Source organism: Oncorhynchus keta, chromosome 34, assembly GCF_023373465.1.
Source record: "Oncorhynchus keta strain PuntledgeMale-10-30-2019 chromosome 34, Oket_V2, whole genome shotgun sequence".
Classification (NCBI taxonomy): domain Eukaryota; kingdom Metazoa; phylum Chordata; class Actinopteri; order Salmoniformes; family Salmonidae; genus Oncorhynchus; species Oncorhynchus keta.
This window is the reverse complement of record NC_068454.1, coordinates 3,985,616-3,997,526: the sequence shown is the minus strand read 5'-3', so window position 1 is coordinate 3,997,526 and position 11,911 is coordinate 3,985,616.

The window sequence follows — 11,911 nt, the reverse complement described above, 5'->3', positions numbered from 1 at the left end:
TCTAATCTGATAGTGGTAGGGGGTGGTAGATGACTAGTCTCCCTTATGGCTCTAATCTGATAGTGGGGTGGTAGATGACTAGTCTCCCTTATGGATCTCTAATCTGATAGTGGGGTGGTAGATGACTAGTCTCCCTTATGGCTCTAATCTGATAGTGGTAGTGGGGTGGTAGATGACTAGTCTCCCGTATGGATCTAATCTGATAGTGGTAGTGGGGTGGTAGATGACTAGTCTCCCTTATGGATCTAATCTGATAGTGGTAGTGGGGTGGTAGATGACTAGTCTCCGTATGGATCTAATCTGATAGTGGTAGTGGGGATGGTAGATGACTAGTCTCCCTTATGGCTCTACTCTGATAGTGGTAGTATGATGTATGGGATCTAATCTGATAGTGGGGTGGTAGATGACTAGTCTCCCGTATGGATCTAATCTGATAGTGGTAGTGGGGTGGTAGATGACTAGTCTCCCGTATGGATCTAATCTGATAGTGGTAGTGGGGTGGTAGATGACTAGTCTCCCGTATGGATCTAATCTGATAGTGGGGTGGTAGATGACTAGTCTCCCGTATGGATCTAATCTGATAGTGGTAGTGGGGTGGTGGTAGATGACTAGTCTCCCGTATGGATCTAATCTGATAGTGGTAGTGGGGTGGTAGATGACTAGTCTCCCGTATGGATCTAATCTGATAGTGGGGTGGTAGATGACTAGTCTCCCGTATGGATCTAATCTGATAGTGGGGTGGTAGATGACTAGTCTCCCGTATGGATCTAATCTGATAGTGGGGTGGTAGATGACTAGTCTCCCGTATGGCTCTAATCTGATAGTGGTAGTGTGGTAGATGACTAGTCTCCCGTATGGATCTAATCTGATAGTGGTGGTAGATGACTAGTCTCCGGTAGATGACTAGTCTCCCGTATGGATCTAATCTGATAGTGGTAGTGGGGTGGTAGATGACTAGTCTCCCGTATGGATCTAATCTGATAGTGGTAGTGGGGTGGTAGATGACTAGTCTCCCTTATGGATCTAATCTGATAGTGGGGTGGTAGATGACTGACTAGTCTCCCTGATATGGATCTCCCTAATCTGATAGTGGTAGTGGGGTGGTAGATGACTAGTCTCCCGTATGGCTCTAATCTGATAGTGGTAGTGGGGTGGTAGATGACTAGTCTCCCGTATGGCTCTAATCTGATAGTGGGGTGGTGGATGACTAGTCTCCCGTATGGATCTAATCTGATAGTGGTAGTGGGGTGGTAGATGACTAGTCTCCCTTATGGCTCTAATCTGATAGTGGTAGTGGGGTGGTAGATGACTAGTCTCCCGTATGGATCTAATCTGATAGTGGTAGTGGGGTGGTAGATGACTAGTCTCCCGTATGGCTCTAATCTGATAGTGGTAGTGGGGTGGTAGATGACTAGTCTCCCGTATGGCTCTAATCTGATAGTGGTAGTGGGGTGGTAGATGACTAGTCTCCCTTATGGCTCTAATCTGATAGTGGTAGTGGGGTGGTGGATGACTAGTCTCCCTTATGGCTCTAATCTGATAGTGGGGTGGTAGATGACTAGTCTCCCTTATGGCTCTAATCTGATAGTGGGGTGGTGGATGACTAGTCTCCCTATGGATCTAATCTGATAGTGGTAGTGGGGTGGTAGATGACTAGTCTCCTTATGGCTCTAATCGGATATGGGGTGGTGGATCTAATCTGGTAGTGGTAGTGGGGTGGTAGATGACTAGTCTCCCGTATGGATCTAATCTGATAGTGGGGGGGTGGTAGATGACTAGTCTCCCGTATGGATCTAATCTGATAGTGGGTGGGGTGGTAGATGACTAGTCTCCCTATGGCTCTAATCTGATAGTGGTAGTGGGGTGGTAGATGACTAGTCTCCCGTATGGATCTAATCTGATAGTGGGGTGGTAGATGACTAGTCTCCCGTATGGATCTAATCTGATAGTGGTAGTGGGGTGGTAGATGACTAGTCTCCCTTATGGCTCTAATCTGATAGTGGGGTGGTAGATGACTAGTCTCCTTATGGATCTAATCTGATAGTGATAGTGGGGTGGTAGATGACTAGTCTCCCTTATGGCTCTAATCTGATAGTGGTAGTGGGGTGGTAGATGACTAGTCTCCCGTATGGCTCTAATCTGATAGTGGTAGTGGGGTGGTAGATGACTAGTCTCCTTATGGATCTAATCTGATAGTGGGGTGGTAGATGACTAGTCTCCCTTATGGCTCTAATCTGATAGTGGTAGTGGGGTGGTAGATGACTAGTCTCCTTATGGATCTAATCTGATAGTGGGGTGGTAGATGACTAGTCTCCCTTATGGCTCTAATCTGATAGTGTGGTAGTGACTAGGGTCTAATCTGATAGGTAGATGACTAGTCTCCCTTATGGATCTAATCTGATAGTGGTAGTGGGGTGGTAGATGACTAGTCTCCTTTATGGCTCTAATCTGATAGTGGAGATCTAATCTGATAGTGGGGTGGTGGATGACTAGTCTCCCGTATGGATCTAATCTGATAGTGGTAGTGGGGTGGTAGATGACTAGTCTCCCTTATGGCTCTAATCTGATAGTGGTAGTGGGGTGGTAGATGACTAGTCTCCCGTATGGCTCTAATCTGATAGTGGTAGTGGGGTGGTAGATGACTAGTCTCCCTTATGGCTCTAATCTGATAGTGGTAGTGGGGTGGTAGATGACTAGTCTCCCTTATGGCTCTAATCTGATAGTGGTAGTGGGGTGGTAGATGACTAGTCTCCTTATGGATCTAATCTGATAGTGGTAGTGGGGTGGTAGATGACTAGTCTCCTTATGGAATCTAATCTGATAGTGGGGTGGGTGGTAGATGACTAGTCTCCCTTATGGCTCTAATCTGATAGTGGTAGGGGGTGGTAGATACTAGTGGTAATCTGTAGTGGGTGGTAGATGACTAGTCTCCCGTATGGCTCTAATCTGATAGTGGTAGTGGGGTGGTAGATGACTAGTCTCCGTATGGATCTAATCTGATAGTGGTAGTGTGGTAGATGACTAGTCTCCTTATGGATCTAATCTGATAGTGGTAGTGGGGTGGTAGATGACTAGTCTCCCGTATGGATCTAATCTGATAGTGGTAGTGGGGTGGTAGATGACTAGTCTCCCGTATGGCTCTAATCTGAAGTGGGGTGGTAGATGACTAGTCTCCCGTATGGATCTAATCTGATAGTGGTAGTGGGGTGGTAGATGACTAGTCTCCCGTATGGCTCTAATCTGATAGTGGGGTGGTAGATGACTAGTCTCCTTATGGATCTAATCTGATAGTGGTAGTGGGGTGGTAGATGACTAGTCTCCCGTATGGATCTAATCTGATAGTGGTAGTGGGGTAGATGACTAGTCTCCTTTATGGCTCTAATCTGATAGTGGGGTGGTAGATGACTAGTCTCCTTATGGATCTAATCTGATAGTGGGTGGGGTGGTAGATGACTAGTCTCCCATATGGATCTAATCTGATAGTGGTAGTGGGGTGGTAGATGACTAGTCTCCCTTATGGCTCTAATCTGATAGTGGTAGTGGGGTGGTAGATGACTAGTCTCCCGTATGGATCTAATCTGATAGTGGTAGTGGGGTGGTAGATGACTAGTCTCCTTATGGCTCTAATCTGATAGTGGTAGTGGGGTGGTAGATGACTAGTCTCCCTTATGGATCTAATCTGATAGTGGTAGTGGGGTGGTAGATGACTAGTCTCCCGTATGATCTAATCTGAGTCTGACTAGTCTCCCTATGGATCTAATCTGATAGTGGGGTGGTAGATGACTAGTCTCCCGTATGGATCTAATCTGATAGTGGGGTGGTAGATGACTAGTCTCCTTATGGCTCTAATCTGATAGTGGTAGTGGGGTGGTAGATGACTAGTCTCCCGTATGGATCTAATCTGATAGTGGGGTGGTAGATCTAATCTGATCTAGTGGTAGTGGGGTGGTAGATGACTAGTCTCCCCTTATGGATCTAATCTGATAGTGGTAGTGGGTGGTAGATGACTAGTCTCCTTATGGATCTAATCTGATAGTGGTAGTGGGGTGGTAGATGACTAGTCTCCCTTATGGCTCTAATCTGATAGTGGTAGTGGGGTGGTAGATGACTAGTCTAATCTGTATGGATCTAATCTGATAGTGGTAGTGGGGTGGTAGATGACTAGTCTCCCTTATGGATCTAATCTGATAGTGGTAGTGTGGTAGATGACTAGTCTCCCGTATGGATCTAATCTGATAGTGGTAGTGGGGTGGTAGATGACTAGTCTCCCGTATGGATCTAATCTGATAGTGGGGTGGTAGATGACTAGTCTCCCCGTATGGATCTAATCTGATAGAGATGACTAGTCTCCCGGCTCTAATGGGTAGTGGGGGTCTATGACCAGTCTGATAGTGGTAGTGGGGTGGTAGATGACTAGTCTCCCGTATGGATCTAATCTGATAGTGGTAGTGGGGTGGTAGATGACTAGTCTCCCGTATGGATCTAATCTGATAGTGGTAGTGGGGTGGTAGATGACTAGTCTCCTGTATGGATCTAATCTGATAGTGGTAGTGGGGTGGTAGATGACTAGTCTCCCGTATGGATCTAATCTGATAGTGGTAGTGGGGTGGTAGATGACTAGTCTCCCGTATGGCTCTAATCTGATAGTGGGGTGGTAGATGACTAGTCTCCCTTATGGCTCTAATCTGATAGTGGTAGTGGGGTGGTAGATGACTAGTCTCCCGTATGGATCTAATCTGATAGTGGTAGTGGGGTGGTAGATGACTAGTCTCCTTATGGCTCTAATCTAAGTCTGAGATGAGTGGATCTAATCTGAGTGGGGGGGTGGTAGATGACTAGTCTCCCGTATGGATCTAATCTGATAGTGGTAGTGGGGTGGTAGATGACTAGTCTCCGTATGGATCTAATCTGATAGTGGGGTGGTAGATGACTAGTCTCCCGTATGGCTCTAATCTGATAGTGGGGTGGTAGATGACTAGTCTCCCTTATGGCTCTAATCTGATAGTGGTAGTGGGGTGGTAGATGACTAGTCTCCCGTATGGCTCTAATCTGATAGTGGGGTGGTAGATGACTAGTCTCCCGTATGGCTCTAATCTGATAGTAGTGGGGGTGGTAGATGACTAGTCTCCCGTATGGATCTAATCTGATAGTGGTAGTGGGGTGGTAGATGACTAGTCTCCCGTATGGATCTAATCTGATAGTGGTAGTGGGGTGGTAGATGACTAGTCTCCCGTATGGCTCTAATCTGATAGTGGTAGTGGGGTGGTAGATGACTAGTCTCCCGTATGGCTCTAATCTGATAGTGGGGTGGTAGATGACTAGTCTCCGGTAGTGTAGATGACTAGTCTCCCGTATGGATCTAATCTGATAGTGGTAATCTGTGGGGTGGTAGATGACTAGTCTCCCGTATGGCTCTAATCTGATAGTGGGGTGGTAGATGACTAGTCTCCTTTATGGCTCTAATCTGATAGTGGTTGTGGGGTGGTAGATGACTAGTCTCCGTATGGATCTAATCTGATAGTGGTAGTGGTAGATGACTAGTCTCCCGTATGGATCTAATCTGATAGTGGTAGTGGGGTGGTAGATGACTAGTCTCCGTATGGATCTAATCTGATAGTGGTAGTGGGGTGGTAGATGACTAGTCTCCCGTATGGATCTAATCTGATAGTGGTAGTGGGGTGGTAGATGACTAGTCTCCCGTATGGATCTAATCTGATAGTGGTAGTGGGGTGGTAGATGACTAGTCTCCCGTATGGATCTAATCTGATAGTGGTAGACTGTCTCCCGGGTCTAATCTGATAGTAGATGACTAGTCTCCCTTATGGCTCTAATCTGATAGTGGTAGTGGGGTGGTAGATGACTAGTCTCCCGTATGGATCTAATCTGATAGTGGTAGTGGGGTGGTAGATGACTAGTCTCCCTTATGGATCTAATCTGATAGTGGTGGTAGATGGGGTGGTAGATGACTAGTCTCCGTATGGATCTAATCTGATAGTGGGGGGGTGGTAGATGACTAGTCTCCTTATGGCTCTAATCTGATAGTGGTAGTGGGGTGGTAGATGACTAGTCTCCTTATGGCTCTAATCTGATAGTGGTAGTGGGGTGGTAGATGACTAGTCTCCCGTATGGATCTAATCTGATAGTGGGGTGGTAGATGACTAGTCTCCCGTATGGATCTAATCTGATAGTGGTAGATGACTAGGGGGATGGTGGATGACTAGTCTCCCTTATGGATCTAATCTGATAGTGGTAGTGGGGTGGTAGATGACTAGTCTCCTTTATGGCTCTAATCTGATAGTGGTAGTGGGGTGGTAGATGACTAGTCTCCCGTATGGATCTAATCTGATAGTGGTAGTGGGGTGGTAGATGACTAGTCTCCCGTATGGATCTAATCTGATAGTGGTAGTGGGGTGGTAGATGACTAGTCTCCCGTATGGATCTAATCTGATAGTGGTAGTGGGGTGGTAGATGACTAGTCTCCCGTATGGATCTAATCTGATAGTGGGGTGGTAGATGACTAGTCTCCCGTATGGATCTAATCTGATAGTGGTAGTGGGGTGGTAGATGACTAGTCTCCCTTATGGATCTAATCTGATAGTGGGGTGGTAGATGACTAGTCTCCCGTATGGATCTAATCTAATCTGATAGTGACTAGTCTCCTTATGGTGGGGTGGTGGATGACTAGTCTCCTGATAGTGGGGTGGTGGATGACTAGTCTCCGTAATCTAATCTGATAGTGGTAGTGGGGTGGTAGATGACTAGTCTCCCGTATGGATCTAATCTGGTAGATGACTAGTCTCCTTATAGTGGGGTGGTAGATGACTAGTCTCCGTATGGATCTAATCTGATAGTGGTAGTGGGGTGGTAGTGGGGTGGTATGACTAGTCTCCTTATGGATCTAATCTGATAGTGGTAGTGGGGTGGTAGATGACTAGTCTCCCTTATGGATCTAATCTGATAGTGGTAGTGGGGTGGTGGATGACTAGTCTCCCTTATGGATCTAATCTGATAGTGGTAGTGGGGTGGTGGATGACTAGTCTCCCGTATGGATCTAATCTGATAGTGGTAGTGGGGTGGTAGATGACTAGTCTCCTTTATGGATCTAATCTGATAGTGGTAGTGGGGTGGTAGATGACTAGTCTCCCTTATGGATCTAATCTGATAGTGGTAGTGGGGTGGTAGATGACTAGTCTCCCGTATGGATCTAATCTGATAGTGGGGTGGTAGATGACTAGTCTCCTTTATGGATCTAATCTGATAGTGGTAGTGGGGTGGTAGATGACTAGTCTCCCGTATGGATCTAATCTGATATGGTAGATGATAGTGGTAATCTGTAGTGGGTGGTAGATGACTAGTCTCCTTATGGATCTAATCTGATAGTGGTAGTGGGGTGGTAGATGACTAGTCTCCCGTATGGATCTAATCTGATAGTGGTAGTGGGGTGGTAGATGACTAGTCTCCCTTATGGCTCTAATCTGATAGTGGTATGGCTCTAATCTGTGGGGTGGTAGATGACTAGTCTCCTTATGGATCTAATCTGATAGTGGTAGTGGGGTGGTAGATGACTAGTCTCCCTTATGGCTCTAATCTGATAGTGGTAGTGGGGGGTAGATGACTAGTCTCCGTATGGATCTAATCTGATAGTGGTAGTGGGGCTGGTGGTAGATGACTAGTCTCCTTATGGCTCTAATCTGATAGTGGACTAGTCTCCCGTATGGATCTAATCTGATAGTGGGGTGGTAGATGACTAGTCTCCTTTATGGCTCTAATCTGATAGTGGTTGTGGGGTGGTAGATGACTAGTCTCCCTTATGGATCTAATCTGATAGTGGTAGTGGGGTGGTAGATGACTAGTCTCCCTTATGGCTCTAATCTGATAGTGATAGTGGGGTGGTAGATGACTAGTCTCCTTATGGATCTAATCTGATAGTGGGGTGGTAGATGACTAGTCTCCTTATGGATCTAATCTGATAGTGGTAGTGGGGTGGTAGGATGACTAGTCTCCGTATGGCTCTAATCTGATAGTGGTAGTGGGGTGGTAGATGACTAGTCTCCCGTATGGATCTAATCTGATAGTGGTAGTGGGGTGGTAGATGACTAGTCTCCCGTATGGATCTAATCTGATAGTGGGGGGTAGATGACTAGTCTCCCGTATGGCTCTAATCTGATAGTGGGGTGGTGGATGACTAGTCTCCCGTATGGATCTAATCTGATAGTGGTAGTGGGGTGGTAGATGACTAGTCTCCCGTATGGCTCTAATCTGATAGTGGGGTGGTAGATGACTAGTCTCCCTTATGGATCTAATCTGATAGTGGTAGTGGGGTGGTAGATGACTAGTCTCCCGTATGGATCTAATCTGATAGTGGTAGTGGGGTGGTAGATGACTAGTCTCCCGTATGGATCTAATCTGATAGTGGGGTGGTAGATGACTAGTCTCCCGTATGGCTCTAATCTGATAGTGGGGTGGTAGATGACTCTAATCTGATAGTGGTAGGGTGGTAGATGACTAGTCTCCTTTATGGATCTAATCTGATAGTGGTAGTGGGGTGGTAGATGACTAGTCTCCCGTATGGATCTAATCTGATAGTGGGGTGGTAGATGACTGGTCTCCTTTAATGGCTCTAATCTGATAGTGGTAGTGGGGTGGTAGATGACTAGTCTCCCGTATGGATCTAATCTGATAGTGGGGTGGTAGATGACTAGTCTCCCTTATGGATCTAATCTGATAGTGGTAGTGGGGTGGTAGATGACTAGTCTCCCTTATGGATCTAATCTGATAGTGGTAGTGGGGTGGTAGATGACTAGTCTCCTTATGGCTCTAATCTGATAGTGGGGTGGTAGATGACTAGTCTCCCTGGATAATGGATGACTAGTCTCCCGTATGGATCTGATAGTGGTAGTGGGGTGGTAGATGACTAGTCTCCCGTATGGATCTAATCTGATAGTGGGGTGGTAGATGACTAGTCTCCTTTATGGCTCTAATCTGATAGTGGTAGTGGGGTGGTAGATGACTAGTCTCCTGTATGGATCTAATCTGATAGTGGTAGTGGGGTGGTAGATGACTAGTCTCCCTTATGGATCTAATCTGATAGTGGTAGTGGGGTGGTAGATGACTAGTCTCCCTTATGGATCTAATCTGATAGTGGTAGTGGGGTGGTAGATGACTAGTCTCCCTTATGGCTCTAATCTGATAGTGGGGTGGTAGATGACTAGTCTCCCCCGTATGGATCTAATCTGATAGTGGTAGTGGGGTGGTAGATGACTAGTCTCCGTATGGCTCTAATCTGATAGTGGTAGTGGGGTGGTAGATGACTAGTCTCCCTTATGGATCTAATCTGATAGTGGTAGTGGGGTGGTAGATGACTAGTCTCCGTATGGATCTAATCTGATAGTGGTAGTGGGGTGGTAGATGACTAGTCTCCTTATGGATCTAATCTGATAGTGGTAGTGGGGTGGTAGATGACTAGTCTCCCGTATGGATCTAATCTGATAGTGGTAGTGGGGTGGTAGATGACTAGTCTCCTTATGGATCTAATCTGATAGTGGTAGTGGGGTGGTAGATGACTAGTCTCCCTTATGGATCTAATCTGATAGTGGGGTGGTAGATGACTAGTCTCCCTTATGGATCTAATCTGATAGTGGTAGTGGGGTGGTAGATGACTAGTCTCCCTTATGGATCTAATCTGATAGTGGTAGTGGGGTAGATGACTAGTCTCTGATAGTGGGGTGGTAGATGACTAGTATGGATCTAATCTGATAGTGGTAGTGGGGTGGTAGATGACTAGTCTCCCTTATGGATCTAATCTGATAGTGGTAGTGGGGTAGGGTGGTGGATGACTAGTCTCCCTTATGGATCTAATCTGATAGTGGTAGTGGGGTGGTGGATGACTAGTCTCCCTTATGGATCTAATCTGATAGTGGTAGTGGGGTGGTGGATGACTAGTCTCCCTTATGGATCTAAGGTCTATCTGATAGTGGGGGTGGTGGATGACTAGTCTCCCTTATGGATCTAATCTGATAGTGGTAGTGGGGTGGTAGATGACTAGTCTCCCTTATGGATCTAATCTGATAGTGGTAGTGGGGTGGTGGATGACTAGTCTCCCTTATGGATCTAATCTGATAGTGGTAGTGGGGTGGTAGATGACTAGTCTCCTTATGGATCTAATCTGATAGTGGTAGTGGGGTGGTAGATGACTAGTCTCCTTTATGGATCTAATCTGATAGTGGTAGTGGGGTGGTGATGACTAGTCTCTTATGGATCTAATCTGATAGTGGTAGTGGTGGTAGATGACTAGTCTCCCTTATGGATCTAATCTAATAGTGATAGTGGGGTGGTAGATGACTAGTCTCCCGTTATGGATCTAATCTGATAGTGGTAGTGGGGTGGTAGATGACTAGTCTCCCTTATGGATCTAATCTGATAGTGGGGTGGTAGATGACTAGTCTCCTTATGGATCTAATCTGATAGTGGGGGGGTGGTAGATGACTAGTCTCCCTTATGGATCTAATCTGATAGTGGTAGTGGGGTGGTAGATGACTAGTCTCCCTTATGGCTCTAATCTGATAGTGGTAGTGGGGTGGTAGATGACTAGTCTCCCTTATGGATCTAATCTGATAGTGGGGTGGTAGATGACTAGTCTCCCGTATGGATCTAATCTGATAGTGGTAGTGGGGTGGTAGATGACTAGTCTCCCTTATGGCTCTAATCTGATAGTGGGGTGGTAGATGACTAGTCTCCCTTATGGATCTAATCTGATAGTGGTAGTGGGGTGGTAGATGACTAGTCTAATCTCTAATCTGATAGTGGTAGTGGGGTGGTAGATGACTAGTCTCCCTTATGGATCTAATCTGATAGTGGGGTAGATGACTAGTCTCCCTTATGGATCTAATCTGATAGTGGTAGTGGGGTGGTGGATGACTAGTCTCCCTTATGGATCTAATCTGATAGTGGTAGTGGGGTGGTGGATGACTAGTCTCCTTATGGATCTAATCTGATAGTGGTAGTGGGGTGGTAGATGACTAGTCTCCCTTATGGATCTAATCTGATAGTGGTAGTGGGGTGGTGGATGACTAGTCTCCCGTATGGATCTAATCTGATAGTGGTAGTGGGGTGGTAGATGACTAGTCTCCCTTATGGATCTAATCTGATAGTGGTAGTGGGGTGGTAGATGACTAATCTGTCTCCTTATGGAATCTGAATGACTGATAGTGGTAGTGGGGTGGTAGATGACTAGTCTCCCGTATGGATCTAATCTGATAGTGGTAGTGGGGTGGTAGATGACTAGTCTCCCGTATGGCTCTAATCTGATAGTGGTAGTGGGGTGGTGGATGACTAGTCTCCTTATGGATCTAATCTGATAGTGGTAGTGGGGTGGTGGATGACTAGTCTCCCTTATGGATCTAATCTGATAGTGGTAGTGGGGTGGTAGATGACTAGTCTCCTTATGGATCTAATCTGATAGTGGTAGTGGTGGGATCTAATCTGTGGTGGATGACTAGTCTCCTTATGGATCTAATCTGATAGTGGTAGTGGGGTGGTGGATGACTAGTCTCCTTATGGATCTAATCTGATAGTGGTAGTGGGGTGGTAGATGACTAGTCTCCCTTATGGATCTAATCTGATAGTGGTAGTGGGGTGGTGGATGACTAGTCTCCCTTATGGATCTAATCTGATAGTGGTAGTGGGGTGGTAGATGACTAGTCTCCCTTATGGATCTAATCTGATAGTGGTAGTGGGGTGGTAGATGACTAGTCTCCCTTATGGATCTAATCTGATAGTGGTTGTGGGGTGGTAGATGACTAGTCTCCCTTATGGCTCTAATCTGGATAGTGGTAGTGTGGTGGAGATGTCTAGCCTCCCTTATGGCTCTAATCTGATAGTGGGGGGTGGTAGATGACTAGTCTCCCATTAT